We start from the raw sequence: 14,754 nt of genomic DNA, 5'->3' as shown, positions 1-14,754 counted from the left end.
TTAACTGGAATATCGAGGAGCCACATACGGAAATCCTTTGCTTAGTGGCATTTTACCATCAGGCCAAGGCATACAGGAAGACAGTACCAGTAGGTGATTCCATAATCAAGAGAGCTAATCTCTAGGAATAAGGGCTTTTCCTTTCACCACTATGAGAGAGTAATGCTGGGGCTACAGTTTAAAAAAAACGCAAGGTCATCTAATTAGAACTGAGGTAAATATTTTTTCAGAAAAATCCCTTCCCTAAATTTGACCTGTATCCAGTAATACAGCCAACAGTGACAGTGCTGCCAACACTCCACTTTCTGACAGACGTAATTTCATCCCTAAATCTGACCCACTTTTACATGTGAATAAGGAGAGGCTTTCTTCATGTCAACTGCTTCACAGTTTATCTGTCTTCAGCTTTAACTGGGTTTTTTTGGTTTTTTTTTTTTTTTTTTTTTAGCAAGGATCCTGTGCAATGATATGTTCACATAGGGGATTCTGGGGTTAAATAAGGCAAGCTCTTAAAAAATACTAATTCTTTTGTAGACAATTCCACACTTCGTTATCTCCCTTTCAAACTGTAACCTTATATTCTGTTTCCAAACTTGGAACTCTTGCTCTTTGTTACATTGCGTGGTGAACAATTTCAGATAGTACCATGTCTCCTCCCTCATTTAGAAAGCTTTTGTTCGCTGCTTCATCACTATCTGCATGTAGAGACAGGCAATCCTAGTCTGTAGGCTACAGTAATAATATCACACTAGATAATATCTCCAAATCAGCTACATGCCACAAACACATCTGAAATTTTCCATGCTACAGTACCATTAGGAGGCTAGGTAATATTATGAGTATTAGAAAACTCTTTCTTGTTACAATGGGATCTAGTTAAGACAAGAAAAAATGCTTTGCATGGAGAACTTAACACATTGAATATAAAAATAGGGACCAGGAGGGATTAAAAAAGTGGGAGGAGAAGATATAAATGGCAACATTAAATTAGGCTCCCCAAAAAAAGAGAATCAAGTATATAGTCATACTGCTGATCGCTTTAGAAGGTGGGATTTCACCAAGCCCTGACTTTGGAAAGTCCAGGATTTCTGCCAGAAACTTCCCTGACTTAAGTTTCAAGATGGTCATCTCAGCATTTATGTGGCACATAGGATGCCGAGAGGTTGAGTGTCTTTAAAAGTAAGGCGTAACCCAGGCTAATGATGCAATCATTTCCCTTCCCAGCTCATGTTTCTAGAGGCTCTTGCCAATCGTGGATAATTTTTCTAAAGGTGTGAGCTAACTGCTTTGCATAAGATAAGAACAGAACCAAATCAGAACACAAATTCATAGGAAGTTCACAAGAGGTGAAATTTTGGAGGCTTTAAGTTATATATTTATTGAGTGCAAAGTCAGGTAGGCCACTAGAAATCTGAGCCTCACATCCCACACATCCTAGGCCCTTGCAAATCACACACATTAATTACCCTGTATCAAGACCAATTTTTTATATTTGAGTACACCTTCAAAAAAGATGTAAAGTCTTCATCGGAAGATCCCTGAAAACGGCGGTTTATTGTGGTAATTTATCCCTCCCCACCACTACTGTTAAAGATGTGCACCTTATTTTCTATCTCAGTGGTTCTAGTTTCAGCCTTTGGCCATGGTTATGCTTTTTATCCCTCTGAATTAAGTAGTACTTTAGTACCAAACATTTCTCCACTACCTGTGATCAAATCACATCCCATCGTTCTGATCAGCTAAAGAGATTGTTCTCACTAAATCCCTCACATTTGTCCTTGGATAATTTTTGTGGTTCTTTCTTTTCTCAATATTTCAGCATATTTTTTTTTTTATATTTCAGCGTATTTTTTTTAATAAAAAAGCAAGGTCGTGAGAACTGTAGGTGTCTCTACAGCCATTTGCCAAGGCTATATGTAAGTATGAGATCACTTTTCCATTCATTTTCATTGTTCCCTTCACTTACACATGGATGGCAGGGGTTCCTTTAGCATTTCAGTTATTCTGGAAATTTTTTGAGGGCTGTTTGTCTCATGTGCTCTATTTCAGTTGCATTGTTTCCAGGCTATGGGCTTCCCCTACTCTCACCCTTGTCTTGTCATGAGCTCTATTTTTCTTCTTAGATAAGACTAATTAGCTGTATTCAAAACAGTTCATTTGAATAAGCTTAGCTACAACTGATCCAGATCACTTTGTGTGCCTGCCTCCACAGTCACCTAGAACCTTCCACAGCTGCAATTCATTATTTCCCAATCACTGATTCCCAGCACTGGAAATACTGAACAATACTGTCCTGGCACTGATCCTTATGGTGACCTCCCACCGCTAGGACACTCAGCATTGACCACTGACAACTACAATTTTAAGAGCTGTCGTTTGTCCAATTTTTAATCCATTTAACATATTCTTTATTGATGTTGCATAGCATTGACTCTGTAATCAGAATATTATGTGCCGCTGATTCAAAGGTCTTGCAAAAGTCCATTACATTTACAGAACATCCCGTCAATCAAAATTCAAAACTGAGCACTGAAATAATTCTTTGTCCCCTAAATTTAAAAGATGCTTATTTTCTAGGAGCTGTTGTTGCTATTCCGTTAGCAGTGCAGAAGGCTGGTAATATACCTCACCATCTTCAACAAACAGAATACCATTCCCTTATTTGCAAAAAGGACATTCAAAAATTTCCTTTTTACATCCTGAATAATACTGCCACTTCCCACTTACTGTGCTTTGCCAGCTTGATGGGGCCAACCTTCTCAATATCACAACACTTTCTGTTCTTTCTGATGTTTTCATCCATCAAGCTTCTATTATTGTGACTTCTATTTTAGATTATCCAGTATCTACTTGTCCTTTATTCCAACATACGTTTGCCTTATTTCTAATGACAAACTTAGATTAGTACAGTTTTTCCTCTTTCTCTTGTATCAAACCATGATTTCTGGCCATGGATTTTTTCACAGAATTCCAAATTTTCATTCATATGTTTCTTTCTAGATTTTGCTTGGTACTTTACCAGCTTTTTTCTCCTTTAAATCACGATGTATTTGTGTGCATATATACATCATTATCATCAATCATTGTCAATGTGAGAGTTAGTGGCATGATAAACCAAATCTCTTCCGGTTGGCTCTTACTAATCGTTACCTGATGAATGAATATTGGAAAAATTGGTATGTCAAGAGACTCTAAAATATGGAGCATGTAGTTAAAATGACAGTCCCACAGAAGAGCCACTGAGCATGTATGAAAGGAAAAAGAGTGAATGTGTGAGAACTGGGCAAGGGACACAGAGGAACTAACAGAACTGAAGACCACTGTGGCTCATACTTGCTGCTGTGAAGAGGGAACTTTGAAGCTTCACGGCTTCTCACCCAGATCCTGCTCTTCAATGGCTGTTCTCCACACAATTTCCTTCTGAAAGGTGATTTTTTTTCCTTATTCTCTTTCAAACTGAGCCTTCAGTTCATAACGAGCCTTGACTCAATGAATTTCCCAGATCTCTGTTGTGTCTAATTTTTTCTGAAAATCCCATTAATGTGAATTATCTTGACTAAGAGTATATACATAAATGTGTAGTTATTCAAGCTTTTATTCCTACTAGAGCTCTTTGTGCTGTTGTGTTCTGTCAGAGACACAGTCCCCTGCCCCAGGCTTATAATTCCTTTGTGAATGGGGCAATCAGTACTTAAATTTTGATTTCACTTTCTAGTATCTCTTCCTGGTCATCTGTGTTAGTATACTAAAGAGATAAAGCCAGAGCAAACCTGTTACCTTATCCCTTTCTGGAGTACAAATTACTTCTACAATATTTTTTTCACAGTAACATGTCAAGTAAGCATGTAATGTGTCAACACGGTGGACATTCCACCTTCAAGTCAAAACTTTTTTTCCTCCTAATCAAATGCTTTAAAATCAGCTAAGTAAACATACAGGTGGCACTAGTCTCACATCTCTTGATCTCTTGTGCCCCTTCTAGGTCTGACCAGTATGTGTTTGGCAGATGTTTGTCATTTTCTTTATCTTTGGCCTCCACCAACCTTTCTTTTGTATGTGACAACTGAAGAAACTCTTATGCACTCCTCCTGGTTGACTTTCTGCGGTACCATAATGTGGAATGATCTTACCTAATAATCTCATTTCATCGTATATAACTATGCTTTGGACCGAGGCCCATACTATACTCAATGTAATCAAATCGAGTTCACTGATCCTTAAACAAGCACTGTTATTTGCAGTCAGAAAGGAATTAATTATTATGTTATAATGAAGTCTAGTAAGTCTATATATTTGAATTATAGTTCAAAACAAAACAATTTGGAAATATTTGTAATGAACGTCCCTTGACTACAATGGGACCAAGATTTTTTCTCTGACCAACTTTTTTGTTTCCATTTGGAAATGCTGAAGAATGGATAATCCATCAGTACTGTCTACACAGTTCAAGAACTATTGTCAGGACATATAAAAAATGTCTGAAATGTGAAGGCCTGACACAATGCACATTCATGTCAATAACAGCGCATTTTTCTACAGAAGTCATGGACTTTGGATCAGATTTCATCACAAAGGAAATGACAAAATGCTTGAGAACTCAACTCCTGTTCTGTTAAATTAAATGAAATTGCTCTAGATCAAAGGGAAGCCCAAATAGTTAGTATGGAGAAACAATAGGATCGTGCATTCTTAAAGAAAATGGAAAATAGTAATCATATTCAGAAGAAAAATGCAATAAAGAAAACAATTTGACGTAATATTCTGTTGGCAAAAAAAGATATCTCATTTTCAATTTAATATTAAAAAATTGCTCACATTAATTCTCTTCAGTTTTCCAATATACATGTATGAGCTGCAGATTGAGCTGTGCAATTCATCATAAGTGTTATTTGCCAATATAATGTCCAGACTACTGACTCTGACAAGAGGGAACAACTTACTTGAATCTTTACATCCTTCATATTCTCAATTCCTTACTCACTATGCGTGTTACAGTGTAGCAGTGTTATTTAGTTCATTTAAAAAATAAAATATTAAAAGGCATGTAAAACTCTTGATAGTGTCTGCCATTGTCTTTTATAAGTAGTAGTGGAAAGAGTATCGTATCTGAAGTCCAAAGTGATGGAATACCGTAAACTTGGAGTAATGTAAATATGTGTTACACTGTGGACAAATGTCAGCCCATTAAATATGTATACTATTTGTTTTTCATCAGTTAATTTCACTTCTTTATACGAGTACTTCTGTTCTTATATCATGCAGATAGGTCAGAAAAATGGAAGTATCACTTTGAAACAGATTATACAAACATGTCAGGGATGGTTCAGGGAGACCGGATCCTCTTCCAAATAGAAGAATATGAATAAAATTATCTCTTCATCAACTATAGCTGTCCAAGATGTCTTTTATCTTCAGTTTTTTCATGCAAGGATTCAGATTCCCATAATCTTTGCGCAAGTCTTGACTCTGCTGTCTGTATCCTTATAGATTTTGGAGGAAACTTGATTAGAACTTGTATATTAAAAGCCTCCTCTGCAGAGTGCCAAGATCCAGTTTCACTGAGACTCCTGCATATTGCCATAATACAAACATATATTATCTTTCATAATAGTAATAGGAGCTTCAACACAGACCACGCTGGAAAAAATAACTGGTTTTTTGTTTTGTTTTGTTTTGGAGTTTCACTGTGTATTTCCTCTTCCACCACCTGGCTGCCTCATACATCCCTTCCCCTTGTGTCCTTTAGGTTAACGTGACCACACACATTGATGGAAATTTGGTTGTGATACAACACAATTTTTTTTTTTTAATTTAAAGTACTCTCATTGAATCAGAAAAGATATTCAAGGTTACAACTTTGGTGTAGAATAATGTACATCAAGACTAAAGGCCCCACAGAATGGAAGGTAAGTGTAGGGTTGGGTTTGGTTTTTTTATGAATTTATGAAGGGACACTGTGATACGATCCATCCACCTGTTTCTCTCGCCCAGGCATAGGTTTTCCTTTCTTACAGACACAGTGATTGTTCCTACCCCTCACTTCTGGATCAATAAAACTAATTTTCTGCCTACTCTACTGAGAAGCTGTGAGCTGGCTTTGCCACCAGCTTAGCTCTTACCACTTCAAAACCATTATGAATAAATGGGCATACAATCCAGGCTACAGCCTCAATAGCAATTATTTGCCTTGTTTATTCTTTTTTTAGAAATAAATATCAAAGAGAAATTTTTTTTCTGTCCCTGTTTGTACCATATGCTGACTTTTCATACAGAAAGCCATTCACTGGGAATACGGCTCGTTGTTTTTAGGTACTTTCATTCTTTACATTAATCTGAATAAGTGGGAGTGTCCCACATTCCCAGAATAGCCCAGGAAGCATTCAGTAAGCAGGAGACACACTGGTACTCTTTCCCGAAAGGTTGCCACTGCAAGGGAACATTTCCTTCTGCTAACTCATTTCTTTTTTTTTTTTTGGTGTTTTGTTTTGTTGTTTTTTTTTTTTTTTAACCAGATTGTTTCTGAGGTCATCTTAGGCAGCCAACACTATGTGAAAGAAGAATGAAAAGCTCAAAATCATCATAATAATATGAAAATAGGGCAATTTTCACATTACGTAACTAAGTGGGAAAGGAAGGAAATGAAGATAGCACTGGATGAAATTAATGTAGCTGCAGCCCACTGTAGTCAGAGTAATTTGTCTGCCCTCATCTTGTGTATGATCTAAGGCAGAGGGTGGTGTGTTTTTTTTTTTTGAATGGTTCCAGCTGCAAGTAATTGTGAAGGAGCTAAGGAGAATCAGCAATGATGGTCTAGGAAAGAAGTAAATGTTGTTTGTTTGTTTGTTTCTGGGAGGAAATGAAATAACCAAATGTTTCAGGATTTAAGACAGTCAGACTCCAAGAACACAGCACTCTTACCAAGGATTTGCTAGGATGCCACAACCCAAAGGGCCAGTTCTCCATGAGACTACTGAAGGGGGGTATGTAGAAAGACTAACGTAAATCTTGGCATACTTGATCACCTCATCCTTCACGTCAGTGGGAAAAGACAACTTTCAGAGGCTGACTCAGGACAGGAGTTTCAGCCGCCTGCTGCGATTCACATCCTTGGGCACCCTATGTCTCTCCACTTCTGGCATTTCTCCCACTAAGGTTATCCTCAGGGACTATCACTCCTTCTATCACTTCCTTCAACTGCTGCAGAAATTAATCCTGAAGAATATCACATAAACCCTCAAGTTTATGAATAAAACTACAACCTAAAGTTTAAAAAGAACAAATAGTAAGATCAGGTAGGAGCTAAGAGCAAGAACCACCAAGGCCCAAATATAGGAACAAAAGCATCTCCTGGTCAAACTTACAAGCCTGTGAAGGGCTGAAATATCCTGCTTGTCTAACAGAGATCCCTGGCCGTTCAGGCAACCAGTCTCCAGTATGTCATTTTTTCATACTGAAGTCTTGTTGTGATCCACAAACCAGGCAATTATCTCCTGTCTTGCCTGCAGTGTATTAGTACACTTACCCAGCCCTCCACAACATATTGACATAGAAGGAGAGAAGGAGGTGAAAGGGGGAAGGGAGCAGTTGATTATTTCTTCCCAATAGCTGTAGGACATTAGGCCTTTTACCCTTCCAGCTGAAATAATTTCAACCTCCATGGAGTGATTTAATGCATCAACCCACCCTTAAGGACCCCAGTAATCGTGTTGTTCTTTAGTAACATGGAATTGTCACATTTCCTCCACTCTCTTGTAATACAGGACCACCTAAAGCCATAAGGGCTGGAGAGCGTTTATGGCTATGAAACTCCTCATGGTGCAGCATTAGGTGTCCAACGCTCAGTTAAATAATTAAATGTCTCTTTTCCTCCCTTAACACACTGGTCACCTCTGAACATTTCTTGTTGACTGTCCCTTGCCCTCCCTGTTGCAAAGCCACGATGTGAGACTCAGAGTGAGTAATCCCACCAATGGCAACAGAACCATTCAACTACTTGTATTTTTTTGCAGATATGGGCTTCTTTGGCTTGGACGAATCTCCCTATGATAGAGTTGTTACACAGTGCAGAGCCATGAATTACTTTCTAAAGTGCTAAAGGAGAAAGAGAATGGAAGAGAAAGGAATGATAATGACAGATTAATTTCCTATCGAAGAAGACAGATTATAAAGGGTAGTTTCTTGGACCTTTGCAACTGCACCGCTTTGTAAGAGTATGAATGTAAACTGATATGAGGAAATGCAAACTATTAAAGAAAGTTCTGCTCTTTGGCCTCCTTGTTCAGTGGGTTCACATTTTGTTCTTTAAGGGGAAAAATTTGGTTTTTTGCCTTGGAGATTATTCATTTTACTCTGAAATGCAAAAATTACTAATGATATCACAAAAACCTCTTATCTGGGTTTTGGAAATATTAGACTGCTTGTCCTTGGAGCGTTTGTGACTTCTTCAAACTATTCTGCACATATGAACAGTTCTTAGAAGGAAGTATTTTGTTGCTTCTTGGCACTGCTGACAGTTTAAATGTCACCCTGCAATAGCATTCATCAATATGGTTATCATAACTCTTTGCCCATTTTTAATCAATAATTATTCAGCTAAATAAGTCATGCATTAGTTGGGTACGACCACACTGAAACTCTGTGTGGAGAAACGTATAAGGCATTCAACTTGAATATGCTATGGGTAACTCTAATTTTTATAATCATGTTCCATCCAGCTGGTAAATCAACTTTTCTCCAAATGATACTGTATTAACAACAGCAGACTCTCAATGAGTTGTTCTGCTGCGTTGCTGAGATAAATAGCATAAATTTTGTTGTACTAAATTCAGTATCCAAATATGACAAATACAATAAATGGCCAAACAATTTGCAGGTGATTTATTCTATGAATTGCAACTCTATATGTGAATTGTTAACTACTAGAATGTTGTTTTTCTTTCATATGCTACCTGTTGGAAATATTCTGATGTTTTAAAAATCATTCTTTGTCTGCCATTTTCTCAGGATTAATTCATTGCACATAAACTAAACTAGAATGGATTTTGTTGGACTTTGGCTCATATTTCATGTTTCTGTGCAGTAACAGGTTGATCCTGAGTTTAGTTACTGTTTATAGCACAGATTTTTATTATTAGAAATACAGATTTCACTTTTTTTTTTTTTTTGCAAATTACCTGAACCTTAAAATCTTTCATTTGGGCAAACATTCCTGCCAATAAATCATTCACTAGAATTATCAGATAAAGTGTACATGAAATATGTATGAACAGAGTTGAAATGAGTTTATTTAAGAGCTGGAATGAGTATTTGTAGACAGCTTTCTGAAGCACTCATCCAGCACTAGGGAAAATGGCATAATTATTGAATAAAAAGAAATGACACCTGATAAGCGTAGGGCTGACAGCACACTGGAAGAAAACTATAAAAGATATTACTGGGATGGCAAAACTTTTCATGGAAAAAAACCCCACCAAACAATTAATTCATTGCATATGCCATGCTGAGAATGTTCCTACTTGTCTGGGCAGACGCAAACTTGTGTTTTTAAAAGGGGAGTTAAATTCGGAAGGAAAAACGCATGGTGGAGTTGTCATAAAAGCCAGTAATTAAAAAGGGGGAGAGGGAAGATTGTTTGATAGAACTGTGAATTACCAGGGTGTGTTCCAAAGCAGATTTATTCAGTCATTGGTTCTTTATCCTCTACAGCAGCACTGATTTCACAGTCAACTTGTTTGCTCTTGTTTCTGGGGGAAAAAAAAAAAAAAAAGAAATACTTTTATATATTTACATTATTTATATATTTCCACTCTGGATTTTTCATATTTCTCCTTTAAAAACAAAAAAACAACTGGTGATTTTGCGAGTCTTCAAAGTATTTTACAGACATTAACTAGTTAAGTTTCACAAGACTCCTCTGAGGCAGAAAATTAAGTATTAAAATTCCCGTTTGTTGGATAAGGAAACTTAGGGACAAAGGTTAAGTGATTTATGGAGGCCACAGGAAACAGCATAAGCAGTGGAGTAAGGAGTTCTTCAAACCCATTCCTGTGGCTGGTAACATACTGGGGCACAGCATAAAGTTGTAAAATTTCACACTCTTCATCCATAGTCTAGTTTTTTACTCCTTCCCCTTCCCACGCCAATAAACATTTTCAGCAAAGCATTATTCCATATGAAGTACTGGGATTTCTATTTCTGTCATCATTTTACTTCAAAGAAACTGAGTTTTCACTCTCTTGTTTAAAAGGCTAGACTATCTAATAGACAATCTAGTCTTCCTCTCAGGAATATAAAGTTCCAGTGGATACAGAAAGTGTGGCCACTGCTGAAGTGCCCAAGAGCCACACTAATGCAGACCACAAATGATGGCTCCCTCGGAGCCTTTGGAACAATGCAGGCCAAGTCGTAAGTTGAACCAAATGGCATTTTTCCCACGTAAAATGTCATTCCATTGAAAACAGCTTCTGAAAAAAAAATTAGTTTGAGACTTTCTTCCCAAATATTTTAGACTGGAAATTTTGAAATGAGATTAAATTTCTGTTTTCTGACTGAAATGGTTACTTGTGGATTTGAAAGAACGATATTAATATATTAAATCAGATTCCCCCTTCCTCCCTTTCTTCCTCTAATCTTTGCCAGGTTAGCAATAAAATGGATACAACCTGGATATATTCCTGTTAACTTCACCTGTCTCCCTCCCCTCTTCCACTTATGTGTCCCTCCATTCAATTTTCAAATTCTTCTTGACTTTGAAAGACAGAAAGGTAAAGTAAAATAGCGTCAGTATGCTACTCACAGATCCTGAAACACTGAGAAAAGGGTGAAAAAATTATGAAGGTGGAGTGAAGAAGCTGACATTTCATAAAGAATGTTTTGAGTCAAAGTGACTTAGAACCAAATTTTTCTTCCAAGTACATTTGAGATTTTTTTTTTTTCTGTATTGAAAAATCCCCTTGAAATTTTTTTGAATGGGAGAAGGTGAAGGCTATTTTGGACAGCCTTTTTCATAGAGAAACCTGAAATTTTAGGTGGATGGGAGAAACTTCACAACACTTTTTAGAGCACTTTTAATATGTTCACTAATGATCACTTTCATTTTCCTGCATTCAGCTAGCTTAGTTTGTTTACGTAGGGCACAAGGAGAAAAATCAGTTGTCAAGAAGTTAATTGTGTTGTAGTCTTTATATAAACTTGCTCTAACAGGCCGAGCTTACTTGAAAAATTTCCCTCCCCTTTCTGCAAGCATCTTTAAAATACACAGTTTGTGTAAGCAGTCTGCTTTGTTAGACGGTTAAGGCTGCCTATAAGTGGTCTTTTCTGAGCAGGAGAAGGAGACAGACCGTAGCCTCTTAACTGGATGCAGCCTGCACGGAGACACCTGAACTGTTCCGGGAGGCAGCATTAGGTGATAAAAGCACAGCAAACGTGGGACTATACTGAGAGAAGCTTGTAATTGTCATGGCAATCCCCAGAAGCACAGCTGGGCTTGCAGCACACCTTCCAGCAGTGGTCAGGGCTGCCCTCCTGCAGGCAGGGACTTGTTGGGGCCTGACTTCTCTGAGAATATCTCACAGGGTGCAGAGCCCCTCAGTTCCTTCTCCCATAGCTTCTAAAAGGTACTGAATGCCACTCAAAACACACCTTCGGTTTCTATAGAATATATGCAGATCTATCATCAACAAATTCAAAATATTTACCAGAAAAAAATGTTTTCTTCTCACAGAAAAACCCGTTGTTTTTTTTTTTCAGTTCATTTGGAAAGAGTATTTCTCTAATATGTTATCACAGCAATAGGCAAAATGGGACATAAGGCTCTCTGTACTCGACAGTGCTTCCCTGCCATGCGATTCACAAAAATCTATGTCAAATAACAGCAAATTCCTTTAAAAAGCGGAATCGTTTAAATTTACCACCAACAGAATAATTACCTGAAACTCACATGAAGCACTTGCTGATGCATGTGTTGGTGTAATCCAAAGATGTAGGTTAGTTTTAAAAGGTAATTGGAACAACTTGCAACACATGCCAGAAAAATGCAGCAGACTTCCCTCTGTACTTTGCTTCGATCTGATATTATTAAATGGACCTTCGTGTGAGCACCCTGACCTATCCAGAACTCCCACTGGCTTTCAAGATTGACAGTAATGCCAGGGAGAAGCTTATGAATCAGGGCAAATCTGCTAAGGCACGTAAACCCCTTTTTCAATAATGCCTCAAGCATTCAGGCGCAGACCTTGGAAGGGATCTTGGCAGTAATAAATTTTCTAAAGACCACAGCCTCAATCCCTAAGTTGCCCAATTTTTGAAATAACCTACCCTGCCAGGGGTGTTAAGAGTCTACATGATAAACAAGCTTAAAATGCTTTGAGATCCACAAACAGAGTGTGCCATACAAATATAAACTATAAATACGTATTTCCTTGACAGATCCCAAAAGCATGCTAAAATCATGACTCAGGACTCTACTGAGAAGAGCTTATAATTTACGGAAAATGGACAGTGATTCCAATAGTAAGTCTGAGTTTTGTTTTGTTGGGGTTTGTTGTTTGTTTCTGTTTTTTTTTTCTTCTAAATACAATGTTAAAGAAGATGGGCTTCCATTGAGCTGATTTGTGTCCTTATAGTCAAAAAGTCAGCCTAATTCAGTATCGGGGAATTATTACTCCCAGGGCATTAGTGTGGTCAGTGAAGAGCAGTGACTGTGCTGCCCAAGCTTTAACGCAGTCTCTCGGCTGTTCACACTCGCACTAGACCACTCGTAAATGAGTTCTGTAATTGAAGGTCTCTGAAAAAAAGCCTTATATGGTTTTGACCTGCCCTGACTGCATCTCAAGGGCAGGGTTACTATGCTTTAACTAAACATTTCACTTATGAATGCCTCTGCTGTTATCTAAGTTGTTGAGATCATGTTGAGGAGGGAACCCAAGGGAACGAAGCGAGAAGAGAACGAGACAAGAATGTGGGAATAATGGTGAGAAATAAAAAGAGTATTAAAACAGAACAGAGAAATCTAATGGCAAGAGATGAAGACGGATAAAGCGTGCCTGGAAAGGGGCAAGTCGCACAAGGCATGAAGAGGGAGGTTATTTTGGAAAATGCATTGAACCCACCTCCATTTCTATTTACAAGCTGATTCAGCACTGCCTGTCATTCAGATCATGTCTCAACAGCAAAGGAATTGTTTTGAGAAGCAAATCATAAAACCAACAGGTGCAGAGAACATGCTGCTGCTGCTGTGTTTGAAGAAAAGAAATTACAGGTCTCACATTTAACGTCAACTACAAAAAGTTGAGGTGGAAGAAAATGCTGTAAGAATAAAGGCGAGCGAGCAAGCACCTATGCCTACAGTGGTTTGAGTTTTTTTTCTTCTGTGTCTGCGTGCGTGTCTGTGTCTTGCATGTGTGTGTTTTTGCGTGTATGTATGCATTTGCCTTTTTCTTTTTAATCTACCTCGCTCCACCCTATTTCTCACTGGTTCCTCTAATGAAGGGTCTACCACTGAAAGATAGACTCTACCTTCTTTCTCTCATTATTTTAAATTATATTTTGTGAGCTGCTTCTGCCTGGGACTTCCTGGCCACAAGAGTCCTATTCATTAATTTTTTAATTATTAATATTGTTATTATTATTATTATTTTAGATTAATAGAACTATGAATACTGTGACTGGAAATGCAGAATGCCTCAGCCCACACATCTGGGGCAGCAGAGTGCATGCAAAGGAGTGCAGCTCACCCCCTTAACTAGCACATCTCTAGCCTGCCCTACCGCAAACCAGTACGGACTTTGTGTGAGCCGTGCTCCTCCTGTAGCAGTAACAACAGTCGCCGGGTGCCAAAATAATGCCGCCCCGCAAACCCCCGCCCTGTCGCCGTGCTCCCCAGCAAGCACCCGTGCAGCCGCACGCCCCTCGGGCAAGCGGGCAGGGGACTGTCGGCCGAGCCCGCCAGCCAGCTCCAGAGGTACGGGAGCGAGAGGAAGCCTGGCCAGAGCTGCAGTTAGCCAACTGCCATATGCCCTGACAAAGCTACCGACAGCAGCGGCGAGCCCAGGGAGCGCTTTTATCATTAGCCCCTCACCCAGCAGTGGAGGAAACTCATTTAGCCCCATGCTGGACTTTCATTAGGAGCGACTTGCATCAGATGGTCGCAGCGTTCTGGCACCGGTGTCGCCCGGTCCGTTGCTGGGGACGTGGCCATATCTCACCCCGGCAGGGATCCTCAGATTTGGAGTGGCTCTCTGTCGACAGATGCCAAGACAGCAGCAGTAGCGGTGACAAAGGCAGCTTGGCTTGGTGCTATTTTTTATGCTGGCATGTTGCGAGCCCTCAACTTTTCTATGGCGGCTTTTTACAAACCACTTATTCCTGTTAAATCTAAGACAGAAAGGCAGGGAGTCTGTATGGACAGGGAGAAATAAAGTAAAATAAAATATGCCTGGAATTATCACTTGAAGCTAAAGCAAGCAGCAAAGAAGCTGTCACTGACAATCATTATTTCTAACCTTGGGACTGTAATAAAAAATCAATGAAGCAGGAGATGTCAATATTCTGGTAACAAAGATGTGATACTACTACCCTCCCCTCCCAACATCCTAGCTACTTATGTTAAAAATACACAAAGTGGAAACATGGGTGTCAGAACAGAAACATTTTTCTCTTTCCAGAAATACCCCACTATTTCAGGACCACTGTTTGTATTGCTTGCAGGAGAGGATTTTCAAGGAGGAACAGTGAACCGAAACAGTATTTTTTAAC

The 14,754-nt window shown here is 38.7% G+C and overlaps 1 long non-coding RNA gene across 1 annotated transcript; it reads left to right on the top strand.

Moving 5' to 3' along the window:
- Positions 1 to 1,858: 1,858 nt before the first annotated feature.
- On the top strand, positions 1,859 to 8,268 carry LOC106887299. The gene is made up of 2 exons (XR_001411849.1): positions 1,859 to 1,916; positions 8,010 to 8,268. It is a non-coding gene; the product is annotated as an uncharacterized LOC106887299 (long non-coding RNA).
- Positions 8,269 to 14,754: the final 6,486 nt, after the last annotated feature.

The sequence above is a fragment of the Calidris pugnax genome, unplaced genomic scaffold (genome assembly GCF_001431845.1).
Source record: "Calidris pugnax isolate Ruff unplaced genomic scaffold, ASM143184v1 scaffold8, whole genome shotgun sequence".
NCBI classification, from domain to species: domain Eukaryota; kingdom Metazoa; phylum Chordata; class Aves; order Charadriiformes; family Scolopacidae; genus Calidris; species Calidris pugnax.
This window is presented reverse-complemented; position numbering and strand designations above follow the sequence as displayed.